The 18,644-nt window shown below is 35.0% G+C and overlaps 1 long non-coding RNA gene across 1 annotated transcript; it reads right to left on the bottom strand.

The window, feature by feature from the left end:
• Positions 1-395: 395 nt before the first annotated feature.
• LOC141511703 (uncharacterized) lies at positions 396-10,729 on the bottom strand. Its single transcript, XR_012475372.1, has 4 exons — positions 10,643-10,729; positions 10,243-10,380; positions 4,613-4,675; positions 396-1,181 (listed from the first exon to the last, which is right to left on the bottom strand). It is a non-coding gene; the product is annotated as an uncharacterized LOC141511703 (long non-coding RNA).
• Between the last annotated feature and the right edge of the window lie 7,915 nt (positions 10,730-18,644).

Raw genomic sequence — 18,644 nt, 5'->3', positions numbered from 1 at the left:
TTTTTTTCCTTTTGCAAGGCAATGGTGTTAAGTGGTTACACAGCTAGGTAATTATTAAGTATCTGAAGTCAAGTTTGAGCTCAGGTTCTCTTGACTTCAGGACCAGTGCTCTATCCACAGCATATTTATGGGAAAGCCACTTAATCTTTCAAGGCCTCATATTTCTCAGTTGTTAAAGGGGAACAATAATACTTATACTACCTATTTCAGAGGATCATTATGAGGAAAGTGCTTTATAAACCTTAAATTACTTTTCAAATGTGAAAGTAGTATTAGGTGCTATAGGAGTTATAAATGTGTAAGATATGGTTCCTAAGCTAAGAAAAACAAAAAGACATCCATAAATGACCACACATGAATTAAGTACTTTTTCAACTTTCTTTTTACCATCCATGTCACTCTATTTTCTTTAGGTTTTCTTTTTTACATTCATTCTCCAATTTTTTAACCATTTTAATTTTTCTTTTCCAAATGCTCTACAGATTTCTTTACATCTTATGTTCCTTTGTTAGGTGACTGATAATAGACTTTTGTGAAAAATGAGATAGCATACTTAAAAGGTTTTTTGTTTTGGTAGGAAGTAAATTTTAAAGAATTATATAAATATCAGTAAATTATAATCTTGTTATTTCAATGTGGATCCCTAAACTCACTATAATATTTTAAAAATTGAGTATTTGGTACTCAAGTTTTGGTATTTTACCTCATTTTTGCCTATTCAAAATTAGTCCATACTTCAATGTTATAAAAGAAACCATAGTAGAGAGAGAAAAGTTATTTTAAAAATCTCCCAAAACACTTTCTCTTACACAGTACGCTCAAACTTGAAGCAAACATCTAGGGAATTCAAATGGTCAAGAATACCTCATGATTCCTGGCCTGGGAATTCTTTGTGCTCTTAGCAGAGTCTCTACCAAACGCATTTTTGGTGAGCAGAATCAGCAGTAGGAGAGTAAGTCTCTTATTCTACTGGCTTAGCTTTTTGTAGGACTCTATTACTTGATTGAGGCAAGAAGACTAGTTCAGGTCTTTCAGATATAGCACTTTCTGATGCATATCTTCACTGGATATGAATGCCATTGCTACCAGTTCCAATTGTTGGGAAGGCCTGGCTGATAATTTTGATAATTTCCTGAATTTACTGGTCATCTAGGCACATCCCTTCCAGAATATTCATTCACCTAAGATAAAGAAGAAACAAAAAGCATGATGAAGAAATGGAGATATCTTGTATTTACAGACACTTGATGCTAAAGTGGAAGATACTGAAGCTGCTACCCTTCTCTCATTTGCTCCCAGAAGTTCACTGCAGTTCTTGCATCACTTGTCATCAGCAAGGTAAAGAAGAAAAAGGGGTCAAGAGAGGGATGCAACTATCTGATTGCATGCCTTTTAGGTTTTGGCTCAAAAATCAATTAGAAGGGGTTTTTTTTTTGTTATGACATAGTATGAATGCCTAAGTTATCATGACTCATGAAATAAAAAGGTACCATGCCTGATAACTCATAAAATAAAAAGGACAGTGGTTTAAGATCCTTTTGAGGAGAAACTAGGGGTGTAGTGGATAGAGTGCCAACTCTGAGTCAGGAGGAATGAGTTCAAATATGGCTCAGATGCTGAATAATTACCTAAATATATGACCTTGGGTAAGTCACCTAACCCCATTGCCTTGACATTAAAAAAACTAAGAAAAAAAAGCTCCTTTTGAGTGGTAAAATTTCTTAGAACACTAAATATTTACCTATATGACCTTTAGCAAGTCACTTACACTTTCTGGGTCTCAATTTCCCTATGTATAAAATGTAAAGGTTGAATTAGATATTCTCTCATGGTCCTTCTATTTCTGAATCCTATAATTTTTAGGTAAAAGAAACTCTTTGAAAAAGAAAAATAGCATTAGTAAGTTGCATCAAAATATTATAAATCCAACTTAAGAGTAAAGAAAAATCTTATACATAAAATTATATTTTTTCATAAAACAAGTTTAGTTTTATTAATTCAATGAATTTCTTACTTTGAATTTTATTAATCTCTTCTTTAATTTCAGGATTTCCAATTTCCTGTTTAATTGGAGATTTTTAATTTATTCTTTTTCTGACTCTTTTAGTCACACTCCAATTCATTGTTCTGCTTTTTCTCTATTTTACTGATGTGAGTATTTAGAGATATAAATTTTTTTCCCAAGAATTGCTTTGGTTGCATCCCATAAATTTTGATATATTGTTTCATGGTTGTCCTTCTCTTTATTGAAATTATTGTTTCTATGATTTGTTCTTTGTTCTACTCATTCTATAGGGTTAGATGATTTAGTTTCCAATGGAGTTTTAATCTATATTTCCATGGCCCTTTATTAAATGCAATGTTTATTGCATCATAATCTGAAATGAATGCATTTAACATTTCTGCATTTGAGTGTGAGATTTTTATGCCCTGTTACATAGGCAATTTTTTTAGGTTTTTGCAAGACAATGGGGTTAAGTGGCTTGCCCAAGGCAACAGAGTTAGGCTATTATTAAGTGTCTGAGGCTGGATTTGAACTCAGATCCTCCTGACTCCTGGACTGGTGCTCTATCCACTGTACCAACTAGCCAGCCCCCCAATAGTCAATTTTTGTGTAGGTTTCATGTACCACTGGAATAAAGGGATGCTCCTTTCTATCCCCATTCAATTTTTCTCAGGGGTCTGTCATGTCTAATTTTTCTAAAATTAGATTCACCTCAGTTTCTTTCTTGTTTATTTAGTGATTACATTTATCTAGTTCTGAGAGGAGGAAATTGAGGTCATCTACTAATATGGTTTTACTATCTATTTCTTCCTGTATCTCATTAAATTTATCCTTTAGAAATCTGGATGCTATGCAAAGTTGGTATATATATTTTTAACATTATTTCATTGTCTAGGGTACTTTTTTTAAAGCAAGATGTAGTTTCCTTCCTTATCTCTTTTAATTAGATTTATTTTTGCTTTGGCTTTGTCTGTGATCAGGATTGCTAACCCTGCTTTTTCTTTTTTATTTCAGCTGAAAGATAATATATTCTGCTCCAGTCTTTTCCCTCTACTCTGTCTGTTCTCTCTGCTTTAAATGTGTTTCTTGTAAACAATAAATTATAGGATTTTGACTTTTAATTCACTCTACTATCTGCTTCCATTTTATGCATGAGTTCATACCAGTCATATTCACAGTTATGATTACTGTGTATTTCCTTCCATCTCAGTTTCCCATTCATACTATTCTTTTCCTTTTACCTTGTCCCTCCTCACGTCACAAAACCAGTGTTTTTTTCTCTTTTTTCTTTTTTTTATTAAAGATATTTGAGTTTTACAATTTTCTCCTAATCTTGCTTCCCTCCCCCCCCACCCCCACCCCACAGATAGCACTCTGTCAGTCTTTACTTTGTTTCCATGTTGTACCTTGATCCAAATTGGGTGTGATGAGAGAGAAATCATATCCTTAAAGAGAACAGAATTCTCAGAGGTAACCAGATCAGGCAATAAGATATCTGTTTTTTTTTTCCAAATTAAAGGGAATAGTCCTTGTACTTTGTTCAAACTCCACAGCTCCTTATCTGGATACAGATGGTACTCTCCTTTGCAGACAGCCCAAAAAAACCAGTGTTTTTTTTTTGACCACACTCAATCCATCTTCCCTTCAATCAACTTCCTCTTTTCTTGTTTCCCTTCTCTCCTACTTCCCTACAAGATAATATAATTTCTATTTCTAACTGAGGACGTATATTACTCCCTCTTCGGGATAACCTGAATGAGAGTAAGGTTCAAACAGTGCTCACTCTGCTCCTTTCTTTCCCTCAGTTGTAAAAGGTGTTTCACACCTTTTTATGTGATACAATTTATCTGCTCTCTACTTCTCCCTTTCCTCTTCTCCCTTTTTTCTCACCCCTTAATTAGATAGATAGATAGATCCTATCAAAGTCAACTTGTATACACATCCTTTGTGTATGTATAATACTTCTAAGTGCTCTGATAGGGATACAATTCTTAAGAGTTACAGGGATCATCTTCTCATGTAAGGATGCAAAGAATTTAATCACATTGAATAACATGTTTTTTTTCTTTCCTGTTTACTTTTTTTATGGGTTTTTTTTTGAGTCTTGTAATTGGTTTTTTTCATCAAGAATGCATAAAAGTCTTCTATTTCATTGAATATCCATTTTTCTCTGAAAGATTATGTTCAGTTTTGCTTGGGAGAGGATTCTTGTTTGTAATCCCAGAACCTTTATCTTCTGGAATATTGTATTCTAAATCCTCTAATCCTTTGATGTAGAGGCTGCTAAATCCTTTGTAATACTGATGGATTCCTTGAAATTTGAATTGTTTTGTTCTGGTTGCTTACAATATTTTATCTTTGATCTGAGAGTTCTGAATTTGTTATAATATTCCTTGGAGGTATTTTTTTAGGTTTTTGCAAGGCAAATGGGATTAAGTGGCTTGCCCAAGGCCACACAGCTAGGTAATTATTAAGTGTCTGAGACCAGATTTGAACCCAGGTACTCCTGACTCCAAGGCCGGTGCTTTATCCACCACACCACCTAGCCACCCCCCTTGGAGTTTTCTTTTGGGGATCTCTGGTGAATTCTTTCGATTACTATTTTACCTTTTGTATCAGGGCAGTGTTCCTTGAAGATTATTATCCATCCTCTTTGATCCTCACAAAAACCTGTAAAATGGTAATACAAGTACTTTGAAAAAGTAATATGCTCTAAGTAGTGAAAAGTGTCCTAAATTTGTGATCTGAGGACTTAATTAAGTGTATGCATTAACTCCATTATTTACTAATTCTGTGACTTTGGAAAGTCTCTTTCATTTCTCTATCTGTAAAGGGATTGAATTAGATGACTATTAAGGTCATTTCATTTCTAAATCCCATGAACCTTGGTGATCTCTAACAGTTTATTCTGAACCCTGGATTCTTTTAAAAAATATAGATGTTGCTGTTGGTGGAGTTATGAACTCATCCAACTGTTTTGGAGAGCAATTTGGAACTATGCCCAAAGGTCTATAAAACTGTGCATACCCTTTGATCCAGCAATACCATTACTATGTCTATATCCCAAAGAGATCATAAAAACAGGGAAAGGACCCATATGTACAAAAATATTTATAGCAGCTCTTTTTTTTTGTAGTGGTAAAGAATTGGAAATCGAGACAATTCTCATCAATTGGGGAATGGTTGTACAAATTGTGGCATATGAATATGATGGGAGTACTATTATTCTGTCAGAAATCATGAGAAGGTGGATTTCAGAAAAACCTTGAAAGATCTACATAAACTAATGCTGAGCAAATCAGCAGAACAAGGAGATAAATGTACATTTTTTTTTTAGTTTTTGCAAGGCAATGGGGTTAAAGTGGCTTGCCCAAGGCCACATGACTAGGTAATTATTAAAGTGTCTGAGGTCACATTTGAACTCAGGTACTCCTGACTCCAGGGCCGGTGCTCTATCCACCGTACCACCTAGCTGCCCCTGATAAATGTACATCTTAACAGCAACATTATGTAATGATCAACTTTGATAGACAGCTCTTTTCAATGATGCAGTAATCAAAAACAATTCTAAAAGGTGTGTTGAAAAATGCCATCCACATCCAGAGAAATAAATATGGAGCCTGAATGAAGACTAATGCATACTATTTTCATTTTAACATATTTATTGTATGTTTTTTCTCATAGTCTTTTTCTTTTATTTGATTCTTCTTTCATAACATGACTAATATGGAAATATGTTTAACATGATTGTACACATAACAGATTATTTGATGTCATAGGGAGGGAAGAGGGAAGAGAGAGGGAGAAAAATGTGGAACTCAAAATCTTGCAAAAAATGAACTTTGAAAACTATCTTTAGATGTAATTGGAAAAAATAAAGATGTAAACAAAACAAAAACAAAATATATGGTGTTGGATTAGAGATTTTCTAAGACCCCTTTTGGCAATGTGGTACCCAATAGAAAGAGGATGGGAATGACAACTTAGATTTATGCCCTCATTTTGCTACTTGTTAACTTTATTACCACAGACAAGTCACTTTTCTTAAGAGCTCAGTTTCTTCACTTTTTGATAATATTTGTGATCATTATCCCATTAACATTTGCCTTGGAGACGTGCCCAGTGTGCCATTTTTAGAACTAGGATCTAGAAAGGTGTGAGTATGAATTTTGATATACCAGTTGTGTAACTTTGGGGAAGTCATTTAATTTCACAAGACCACTAGCTGCTTAGAGTGAAGAGGAAGGGAAAACTAACCAAGACTAAGGGATGTAATACTATTAATTTTCATCTTATAAAATTTGACTCATAGCTTTTGAGATTTTTTTTGATTTGATTTGATTTTTTATCCAATCTGTTTTAACTGTCCCTACCAGCTTTGTGTTATCAGCAAAAAATGATGAGCATGCATTTGAATGAGAAAAATTTACCTCACAAAGACAAGTTGAGAAGAATAGCTAGACATGCCTTTATTTGAAAATGATTTGGTCTAGTGGACTCAAAGCTCAATAGAATGGTGTGCTATAGAAACTTAATGTTATTCTAGAGAGTCATAAGTGTCCAGGACTAGGGAAAAAATGATTCCCCCATGTCAAATTTTTCCCAATTCCTCTTAATACTAATGTTCTGTCTCATGACTAACACAGTAAAGAGAAAGATGTGTGCATATACATATATACATAAAATAAGTGCGTACAGTATGTATGTGTTATACATGTCTTTATGTATATTGGCACATGTGTTCATATATACACATATGTTATATATATGTAGTGTGTATTGTCTACATATATGAGAAGTATTTTCTAAGCATAGTTGTTTGCATGTTGTCTTCCCCATTAGCCAGTGGGCTCCTTAAGAACAGGGGTTATCTTTTTAGCTTTTCTTTGCATCTTTAGGGTTTCATAGTGCTGAACACTCAGTAGTCACTTAATAAATGCTGAAGGAATGATTGTGTCCTGTCCCAGTCAGAGAACATCTGTAGTGTTATATTGTTATGGGCAGTATACCTTAGAAAAGGTATTGCCAACCCAAAGAGGAGAAACCAGAATAATGAAAGGCTTCAAAATTATTCAATATTTAGCCTCAAAATTAATATCCTGGGCGGGGCAAAGCTGGGGTGGGGTGGGAGAGGTAAGTGGAAAATTACTGTACTAGTATTACTTCCTTGCAAGGGCATCTAGGTGATACAATGGCTAGAACACTGGTCCTGGAGTCAAGAGAACTTGAGTTCAAATCCAACTTCAGATATTTGACACTAAATAGCTGTGTGACCTTGAGCAAGTTAATTGACCCTGACTGTATCACATCCAGGACCATCTCCAGTTATCTTGATTCATATTTGACCGCTGGACCCAGAACAAAGTGAGGCTGGTGACTTTGCACAGCACCCTCTCACTCAAATTCAATTCATGTGCTTTTGATAGCATCGCCTTACTGAGAATACTTTAACAACAATTAACTTGTAAGTTGTGTGACCATAGGTAAGAGACTTTAGCCTTTCTTAGCCTGTTTCCTTATCTAAAAATGGGAATAACATCAAATGAGAAAATATGTCAATTGCTTTCTGCAAATCTGAAAGTTACTATATAAATGGTAGCTACTATAGAGGAGAAAGGACAATTTAATCAATCAGTTTATAAAAGCTTTACCTGATAGCTGATCTGAGACCATTGTTAACATGCTGTGTTCAGGGTCTAGCCCATTACCCTGAACTGAGTTGCCTTTCAATAGTTATTTATTTACCTATTGGTTGATATCTATGGCTAATTCTTGTCCATGAAAACTTCTGTCACTGGATCCTCTCAGAAAATAGGGATTAGGATAATACTCCCCCCCCCACTGCCAAGTTAGTCTGGAATAAAAATGGCATATGGACTGTTGCACATTTTGAAGATTTCTTCGTGGTGGTCTGAAAATGATTGTTGCTTTTCACAGCTTCTATAATCAGTCTCACCTTAGGAATTTAGTTTGGGGTCTATGTACAATCTTCAGGTTTGATTTTTTTTTTACCCTTGAAATGTATATTTTGTCAAGTGGCTTAGAAAAAAAGAAAGAAAGGATTGGAAAGCATTATTTTCTAAGAGAACAAATGGTTTAAACTCTGAAATGATCCTCATTCTTGGGAATGAAAGACACTGAGATCATGATCTGTGGAGCTGTTTGTCATTTTAAAGTTAAGTTTCAAATCTACAACTCTAAAAAACAACCAAAGAGGGTTATACATTTCAACGTGCTGGCAGCCCTTTTAGAATCCAAGTATTTTTCTGGTGAACTTTTAATTTTGATACTGGAAACAGATGTATGGGAATGTAAACCAGATACAACTCTTTTCTTACTTGAAGAGTTTCAAATCTTGTCATGTTTCTAATCTCATAAAATTTGGGGTGACACACGGTTGAGAGTTTTCATATAATAAGAGCTGGAAGAGATTTTTGAAGCCATTTAGCCCAATGTCTTCATTTTGCCAGAGGAGGAAACAAACTTAGGGAGAATCAGTGAAAAGCCATATTGGTAGTCAGGTCTTTCTTATTTAACTCTAATGAATTCCCCAAAGAGCCCTTTATTTGCTCCATCCCTATCAGCAGCTGGCAACAGATCTTAGGATCATAGATTTAGAACTGGAGTGGACCCTAGAAGTCTTCAAGTCCAACTACTCTCATTTTACAAAAGAGAAAGCTGAGGCTCAGAATGATGAAAGACTTTCCTGAATCATAGAGCAAGTAAATTCACTAAGCAGAATTTGAATTCAGCTCTTCCTGATTTCAAGGCCAACTCTCTATCTTATTGCACTGTATGATTTCCAGAGCTCATCTTAGACAGGATTTTGAGTTGCAAAAACCTAAATTTAAATCTGGTCTCAGACACAGCCACGTGACCCCATGCAAGTCACTTTACTCTGTTTGCTTCAATTTTCTCATCTGTAAAATGAACTGGAGGAAATAGCAATTTTAGTTCTTTGCCATGAAAACCCCAAATGGAGTCTCAAAAAGTTGACATGATTGAAATGAATGGTTTTGGGGAATAGTCCAGGGAAATAGGACTGCTATCTGATATTTTTTGATATTTTAACTCTAGGGGAAAAAAAAGAGAACAAAATTTTCCTTGTTTCTCCTCTCTCTCTCTCTCTCTCTCTCTCTCTCTCTCTCTCTCTCTATCTGAAACCTGGTAATTATTTGCACTCAAGAAGATAGCACCAAAAAAAAAAGTCAGCATAGGTTGTTATTGTTATACTCTATATGACTCTACAGAATATGGTCCATAATGTTTTCTTGGCAAAGATACTGAAGTGGTTTTTATTTCCTTTTCCACTTCCATTTCCTTCTTTTACAGAGAAGGAACTAAGACAAATAGTAGTTAAATAACTTGCCCAGGGTCCCACAATTAAAAAAGAATTTGAATCTATATTTGACCTCCAACCTGCCAACCTAGCTACCTATTTGGTGGCACTGGATAGGGCATTGGTCTTGGATTCCGGAGGATGGAAGTTTGAATTTGGCCTCAGACACTTGCCAGTTACTGGCTGTGTGACCTTGGGCAAGTTACTTAACCTTGACTGCTTCACATCCAGAGCCATCTCCAGTTGTTCTGATACAGATCTGGTCACCAAATCCAATTCATGGGCTGGTCATGGCATCACCTCCCTGATCATGGTCTTCTTCAAAAATGAAGGACAAGTATTATTATTTCCTGTTCAGTGTACTCATGAGGCTTTTCCATTGTATAGAATAGGCAGTTCTTTGTGCATAAGTAATTTGAGGGGTACCCTTGGCTGCCTTCAGTCTCCCTCCATTTGGGTGGCACAGTGCCTGAAATTCCATTACTAGACCTCCTCTTTCAAAATATTAATTTCCCTAGGAATGACAACCTATTATTATGTTATTTGTTAATAAGATTTTTGTTTTGGTTTTTGCAAGGCAATGGAGTTAAGTGACTTGCCCAAGGTCACCCAGCTAAGTCTAAAAGATCTTAATGTGAATGAATCAGAAGTTAGAAAATCTTTCCTTCTGAAAATGCAGCAGAATGAAATGGGTGTCTCTGGAAGTGACCAAAGGGAAGGGAAGAGAATGTCAAAAGTGAAAATGAAAGAGTACCAAATAAAAATTATGAGTTTGGCAATTTATTTAAAGTTGACCTTTACACTCTTTTTCCTTTACCCATATATCACAGTAATGACAAGTCTAGCCTTTCAGACTATGTTTCATCCCCATTATATTGGGTTGAATGAATTATTTTACCTTTTAGCTCACATACTAAGGAGCAAGGTCTCTTGATGCTTACATGCCAATTTTATGCAAACCATGTGAAAATTATAGCATCTTTGGATTAAAGCCAAGTTGAAGTATGAAGCAAAGCTTGGTAGACAAGGAAAACACCTGTAGGTAGAAAATAAAACCTTTAATTTACTAGTAAATCGACTACACAGAGGCATTTCAAGTGCTTTGCCAAATGCAGAATAGGGCAAAAATGGAGATGCTTAGCAAAGGTAACATTTTAGAGAAAGATCTGACAGTCCCTGGTCAAACTTAAGTCTTACATTTGGTAATAACCATTTCTATTCTGACAGGGTCTGGTATTTGTCAGAGTCTGGATTTCCCCATTCTAGTTCTTCTCAATGAAGAGGCAAAGATTCCTTACTTTGATGTTTCTCTTCACACAACTCTGAGGGAAAGGTTTTCAGGTGCTCTGGGGGGAAATCTGGCCACCAGTATGCTTAGACAGGCCTGCCAAAAGGCAGTTTAGAATGTAAGAATCTAACTAAGTTTGGAATCCCAAACAAGTAACAGAACATGGGTGCCCTTAACCAGGGCATTTCCTTATAACAAGGGAAAAGTTAAACCTAAAAGCAATCAGGGTCTCGGACAAGTTTTAGGGTTTTGTATATTAACAATGCTGAAAATCTTCCTATCATTGGAACTTCACAGAGAAATTCTGTGACAATTCTATATAACTCCTATACCACTCCCATGAATGGGCCCAATTGATGAAGATACTTTGGTTTCTGCACATGAAGCTCTCTCTCCAGGTGTGTACTTAATAATGTGAATTTAAATATGATTATTCTCCTTCCCTCTACCCTCTTCTTCCTTCTTTCCTTGATATCTCTCTCTCTCTCTCTCTCTCTCTCTCTCTCTCTCTCTCTCTCTCTCTCTCTCTCTCTCTCTCTCCCTTTGCCTCCATCCCTTCCTTTTCCCCTTCCTTTCCTTCTTTCCTTCCTTCCTTTTAAAAGTCCAAGAGAGAAGTAATAAAGACCCGAAATAAGGTGATGGCTATTAAATGGAGAAATTTATTTGAGAGATGAGAATGAAGAAGTGGCAAGAATGGACAATTAGATATGTAGAATGAGTTCAAGATGATATGATGTTGACATGGATTTTTTGTGATGTCTTCAACAATAACGGGGAAATTAAGAATAGAGGTGGGCTGAGAGAGTGGAATGAGGAGATAATGGACATGTTTCAATTATCCATTAAAAATTCATTTTGAAAGGTGCAATAGATAATTTGTAATATGGAACTAGAAATCTAGAGAAAGACTAAGATATACCCATATATCTATCTATCTATCATCTATCTATCTGTAAAGAGATGGTTGAATCATTGATAGTTAATTCAGTTATCAAGAAGAGAGAGAAAAGAGAAGAGGTCTCAAGAAAGAGTATTTTACATTCACAAGTAGGAAGAAAAACCAAAAGAGAACAGAGTCATTTAAAAACAGTAAAAGGAGATAGTCAACAAGGAGAAATGCAGAGAGGCCATGAAGTATAAGAAGTGAGAAAAAAAACCCACTGGATTCAGTGATTAAGAGAGATCACTGCAAACTTTGGAAAAAGATTTTTCAACTAAGGGATGAAGCCAAAAACAGACTAAGGGTTTAGAAGAGAGTAAGAAAAAAGGAAGAGAAGGTGAGAAGTGTAAGCAGTTTTTACAAGGAGTTTGCCAAAAATTGGAAGAGAGATGGATAATGATAGCCAATGGGGATGGTAGTATCTGGTGAGGATTTTTAATGTTGGGGGGAGACTTGGATGGCTTTATAGGCATCAAGAGAGCATAGCAGATGGGGAGAGATGAAAGATTACAGAATGAATTGGGATCATAATATTGGCACTCTGACTGAGATGAGAGGGAATGGGATCTAATGTCCATATGGAAGGATTGGCTTTGACAAGAAGGTCCACATTTCCAAAAAAAGACTGGAATGCACAAAGAGAGCGATAGTGGAGGATGCTGTCAGGGGATTGTGAGTTGAGGAGAAGGGAGAATATGTTGAATAGCCTCAATCTGGTGGTGGTCATGATGGGAGTGTTTCAAAATTTTTGGCAAAGAAAATCAATGGGGGAGATAGTAGGGGGAAGAGTTGAGATTGGGAAGGATATTGATCTAAAGTTTAAATCTTATTTCTGTCAGATTGTTTTATTTCCCTTGATATTCTAGGGTTTTTTTCCCAAAGTAGTTTTGTGATTAATCTATCTCTGTAATGTATAATTTTGGTATGGCATTAATTAATTGATGTTTTATTGTCTTATTTATTACATTGACATGAGCCAGCCATAAGCACTGAGTTTCTCTACAATTTAAATTTTTTTATTTCTATAGTGTGTTTTGCAATTTTATCTATATTAGCCATTGATTATATGTTCATAAATTTATTTCCAGATATATTATTCATTTTATAGTAATTTTTTGCAAGGCAAATGGGGCTAAGTAGCTTGCTGAAGGCCACACAGCTAGGTAATTATTAAGGGACTGAGGATGTATTTGAACTCAAGTACTTCTGTCTCCAGGAACAGTGTACCACCCAGCCACCCTGTTTTTTTTAATAGTCATTTTAAATGGAATTCCCTTTATAATGACTGTCTCTTAGGTTTTTGTCATTACTAATTAGAAATTCTATTTTTTCTATGTGTTTATTTTATCACAGTCAACTTTACTGAAACAATTAGTCTATATTAATTGTCTTAGTTTCTATACTAATTGTTCAGGATTTTGAAGTACACTTTTAGGTTATTAACAAATAGGCAATTTTTCCCCTCTATCATTATTCTTTAAATTAATTGTATTGTTTTATTAATATTATATGATTTTCTAGAGTTAGCAATAAAGCAACAAAGAATTTTGATAAATTGTTAGAATTTCAAAATTATGTCAAATAGCAGAGGTATTGTTTTATTTCTCTATTTACTGAGGAAATCTAGTATTTTTCCTTTGGAACCACTGATAGTTTTTGGTTGTGGATTGATATTTTATCCTTCTATGCCAATGTTATATAGGGTTTTTAGTATGAATAAAGTGTTGTACTTTGTCAAAGGCATATTATATTCTGCATAGATTGATATAAGACATTGTTTTGGATGTTTTTGTTTTAAATGTGATTAATTTGTTAATTATTTTTCTAATATTGTGTCATCTTTTCATGTCTAGTATAAATTAAACTTGATCACAGTGAATTTTTTTTATAAATTGCTATATTCTTTTACCTATGAATTTATTTTCTAAAAAAATTAAATCACTCTTAATGATAGTGATCTGGTTCTCTTTTTTGCTTTTTCCTTCAGCTATTATGATCAATTTTGTCTCATAAAATGAGTACTTTCTTTTTAAATTTTTGAGAATAATTTGTATTGTATAGGTATTAATTTTTTACTACAGTTTGATATAAATCCAATTGACAGAACTATTTTTCATCGATTGCTTTTACAATTAGTTCAATTTTCCATTCTGAGAATTGATTGAGATTATTTGTTCTGTTAATTTTGGTATTTTTATCTTTTAGAGATAATGTTTATTTCTTTGAATTCTCAGCTTTACTAACATTTAACTTGAATTTCATAGAGTTATTGTTTCAACATTTATTCTTTAATCCATTTGTTTTTAGGCTTTCAAATTTTATTTTCATTTAGTTTTGTCTTTTGATTGTTTCATGTATGGATTACTATTTTATTGCATTATAATGAAAGATGTGTTTAGCATTTCCTCTTTAAAAAAACATTTATTTTCAATTTCTCTGTGTTATAACAACACATAAGGAAATAAAGCTGCAAAGTTGAGTACCATTTAGATAGAGACCAGCCTAATCAAATCAAGAAATATTAAGTGCCTGCTCTGTACCGGCTGTGGCCCTATCCTCAAGGAGCTCATGGCCTAATAGGGGAGACAGTAAATAAAAGAACTATATACAGACATGATATACACAGGAAAAGATTTGAACTAATCTCAGAGGACTCTCATAATGAATCATACATTAAGATTTTAAAGGGAACTTAGATATGATCTAATCTAAATTTTCATGATTTACATTAGGTCTTTCAGTCAATTAGTGGCAGAACCAGTTACTATGTCCTATTGATTCTGTCTCCATGTTGTTTTATTAAGTTGGTTCCCTCTTCTCTGCTCTGGCAGCTATATTTCCATTACCATCAACCTAGACCACTGAAATAACTAATATCTTTTCTTATCTTCACTTTCCCTTCAAATAATTCCTAACTTGTCCATTTTATATATAGATTTGGCAATTTTAATTTCTTTACTCAAAAACTTTCAGTGATTCACAATTATCTATCAAATAATGTTCAGAATCCCTTGCCTGATATTTAAAGTCCTCTACCCTTTCTTTACTTTTTGACTTATATGTCTCTTACTATTCTCCTTCATATACTACATGTCCCAGCCAGTCTGAGCTATTTGCTGTCTCTCATACATGCTCAAGCAAGATAAGCAGTCACATGAAGGGCAGAAGAAGTGATACAAGGACACTCTCAAGGCCTCTCTGAAGAACTTTAGAATGGGAGTCACTGGTACAGGATTGAAGAGTATGGTATGCCCTTATCAAAGAAAACACAACACTCCATGAGGAATGGCTCAAAAGAAAATAAGATGTGCAAAATAGAGACAGCTCCACTCCAAATGTCCATAAGAACTATTTTTACCTAACCTGTGATAGAGCTCAGATTGGTCTGATGAACCATGGTTGGATGCATTGTACCTTGATATAATGATGTCATTTTAGTCCTTTTCAAGAACAAAGAACAACAATCAACATGTCCCGTTTTTTCCATTCTTTTATGACTCTGCTCACAGACCTAGAATATCTCTTACTATCCTCAGCCTATGGAATTTACCCTTGTCTTTTTTTTTAGGCTTTTTTGCAAGGCAAAGGGGTTAAGTATGACCCAAGGCCACACGGCTAGGTAATTATTAAGTGTCTGAGACCAGATTTGAACCCAGGTACTCCTGACTTCAAGGTCCTTGCTTTATCCACTGTGCCACCTAACCGCCCCTACCCTTGTCTTTTAAAGCACAATTTAAAATCTCTTCTCCAGGAAGACTTAATCTTTTGGACTTTTGAATCCCATGTTTCACCAGTATCTTTTTTTTGTATAGTTTTCACATTTTGTTTTATACATATCTATCTGTATATGCTTCACATCATCTTATTGAACCACCTCAAATTTCGAGACAAATTTTCTTTCTTAAACTTTGTAAACGCTCTAGATCCATAACTTCTAGTCATTAATGGAACAATAATAGAAAGAAACAAACGGGATGAACTGTGAAGATTTTTTTTTAAATTTCCAAGCATAGCCCACAATTCTTAGTATGTTTTTTACACACCTTTGCCAGAAGATACTTCATCTTTCACACTTGCTCTTAGTTTCTATTATTGCAATTTTCTACCCTAAGAAAGTTACATGTTGATCACAGTCTACAAGTTCTGTGGTACCTTGGTCTTTTTCACTTCTTCCTTTAATACTCTATCAAATGGACTGAAAATTCCAACTTTTCTTCTAAGTAACTGGCAAATCAGACCCCTGACTGAATAGCAGTTGATCCAATTCCATTCAACAAACAATTATTAACAGCCCATTATACTAGCATTGCTCAAGGCACGAGCAATATAAAAACAAAAGGGAAAACCAGGTCTGTTCCTAGACCAATGCTACATATGTATCTATCTATCTGTCTGTCTGTCTGTCTGTCCATCCTATTCTAATCTCTGAATATGAATTATCACAGTAGAAAGTAAGACCCAGAAGTCAGAGATTATTTTCCCTTTTGTGTGTTTGTGTGTGTGTGTGTGTATATATATATATACACATACATGCATACACATATACAAACATATTTAAACTTGTAGTAATATCATTTTGGAACGCCTATTATAGAATATGCCCATTATTTACCCTCACGATATGCATATATAAAATACACATAATAGATATACAACATATGCACACATACAAAATATATGACACAATGTAATATATACACATACAATACACACACACACACACACACACACACACACAAACACATACAAAATTAACCATGATTAAGGGTGGCTAGGTGGCATAATGGATAAAGCACTGGCCCTGGAGTCAGGAATACTTGGGTTCAAATCCGGTCTCAGACACTTAATAATTACCTAGCTGTGTGGCCTTGGGCAAGCCACTTAACCCTATTTGCCTTGCAAAAAAAAAAATAATAAAATAACAAACTTTAAACCTAAAAATAAAAGGGGGCGGCTAGGTGGCACAGTGGATAAAGCACTGGCCCTGGAGTCAGGAGTACCTGAGTTCAAATCTGGTCTCAGACACTTAATAATTACCTAGCCGTGTGGCCTTGGGTAAGCCATTTAGCCCCAGTTGCCTTGCAAAAAACTTAAAAAAAAAACCATGATTAGAAGAAGGACAGATATGGGAGTCAGGAAAAACTTTTGGAAGGAGTGAATTCTTGAATTGAGCCTTGAGGGAAGAGACAGATTCCAAGCTATAGAAACAAGGAAGAAGCATGTTGTGGGAAGGGAACAGCCTGTAAAAAGGCATGCAAGTGAGAGATGGAATGTAATTTATGGAGAAGAACGAGCAGACCAGTCTGATTGGAATATAATGCAGTACCTGAAGGGAATTAATGTTCAATCAACCAAGAAAGACAAACCAAAGGGAGATTGTTAAAAAGATTTAATGTTCAGCAGAAGAATGTTTTCTAACCTAAAAACAACAGGGAATCACTGAAACTCTATTCTCATATCATGACTGCTAATAATTAACATCATACTTATTGATCTAAAGGAATCTGCTCAAAAGACCTTTCAGTATTGATTATCTACTCACAGATTTCTAAAATTTGCAAATTAAGCTTCATATTCTTTCTTTAATACTAATAATTGTTGATATTTATATAATGCTTTAAGATTTAAAGTGCATCTGAATGCTTGAGTATCTTTCAATAATTATGTGAGGAAGATTGTACTCATGTATCATCATCATCATCATCTTCATTTTATAAATGAGGAAACAGGGTGTTATATTCTAGTCCCCTGGACTTGGTATCAGGAAGACCTGGATTAATATTACCTTAGATACTTATTAGTTTTGTGACTCTGAAGAAAAGGATATGGAGGAAAGAAATAAACATTTATAAGTCAGGTCCTGGTCCTGGGTTGAATACAAGTATTATTTCATTTGATCCTCACAACAACCCTAGGAGGTAGGAACTATTATCATTTGCAGTTGAGAAAACAGAGTGGAGGGTGAATGACTTGCCCAAGGTCAAGCAGCTATTAAATGTCTGAAACTGGATTTTAATTCAGGTCTCCCTGGCTTGATGCCCAAGAAGCATACTACTAAACACACTGATTCTTTAAGTATAGGCAGGGGGGGTTGTGAAACCTAGTTTCAGGTTACAATTGGATGCTGTGGTTAAAAACTCCTGGATAAGATTCAGTGGTATAGATTAAGAATGAACTTGACTATTGTGCTAGTCTAGAAGTCAATTTAACATCACAAAACTGGCAAGAACTAAAAAAGGCTTTTGTCCCAGGTGGTTAATTGTGAACACAGGTATGGGTCTGAGCCCTCAGAGAGGTGACTTTGTGGGAGGGAGGGGCTTGGCTCCTCCAGGAGGCTTATAGAGGACACTTGGGCTATTTCCTCTTGGGTTTTTCTCACTACACCCTCTTGCTCTCTGCAAGCTGCACATCCCCTCCCTACCATCCCCATTTGATAATATATCTTTATACCACTGGAACTATTTGATTACACACTTAGACTATGAGCATCTTATTGTATCAGAACAGAATAGATTTGCGTATTGATCCAAACAGATGAAAAATGTGTGTGTGTGTGTGTGTGTGTGTGTGTTCCATCTAATATAAAGTTGGCTCCACTTGTTTGTGCCCTAGATAGATATTGAGCTGTTTCTTGGCTCAAGGAACTTGGGAAGACAACATACAAATAAATATGTACAGGACAGATATTAACATTGTAAATGAAAAGTTATCTGAGAGAAGGTACTAACAGTTTTGTGTATATTGTATATGTGAAGAGAGTATAAAAGAAAAGGGTTCTTGTACAAGATTTGAGTTCAGTCTTGAAGGGAAGACAGAGAGGTATGTTGCTGGAAAATGTGACTGGCTAAAGGTTTCAGGGGATTGAACAAATGTGAAAGAATTCACTTAAAAAATCAATTTTGACCCAGAATTTAGGGACAAAATGTTTATTTAGGAATTTCTGTGGTTAGAAGAAACTAAGGGAGAAAGGGATTTGCAGATGCAGCAATAGCAGCCACCACTATGAGAGGATAAGTAATATGGAAAATATAGAAGCATGAGAGTTTATCTGGAGGAATCACACTCCCCAAGA

The sequence above is a fragment of the Macrotis lagotis genome, chromosome 2 (assembly GCF_037893015.1).
Source record: "Macrotis lagotis isolate mMagLag1 chromosome 2, bilby.v1.9.chrom.fasta, whole genome shotgun sequence".
Lineage (NCBI taxonomy): Eukaryota > Metazoa > Chordata > Mammalia > Peramelemorphia > Peramelidae > Macrotis > Macrotis lagotis.
This window is presented reverse-complemented; position numbering and strand designations above follow the sequence as displayed.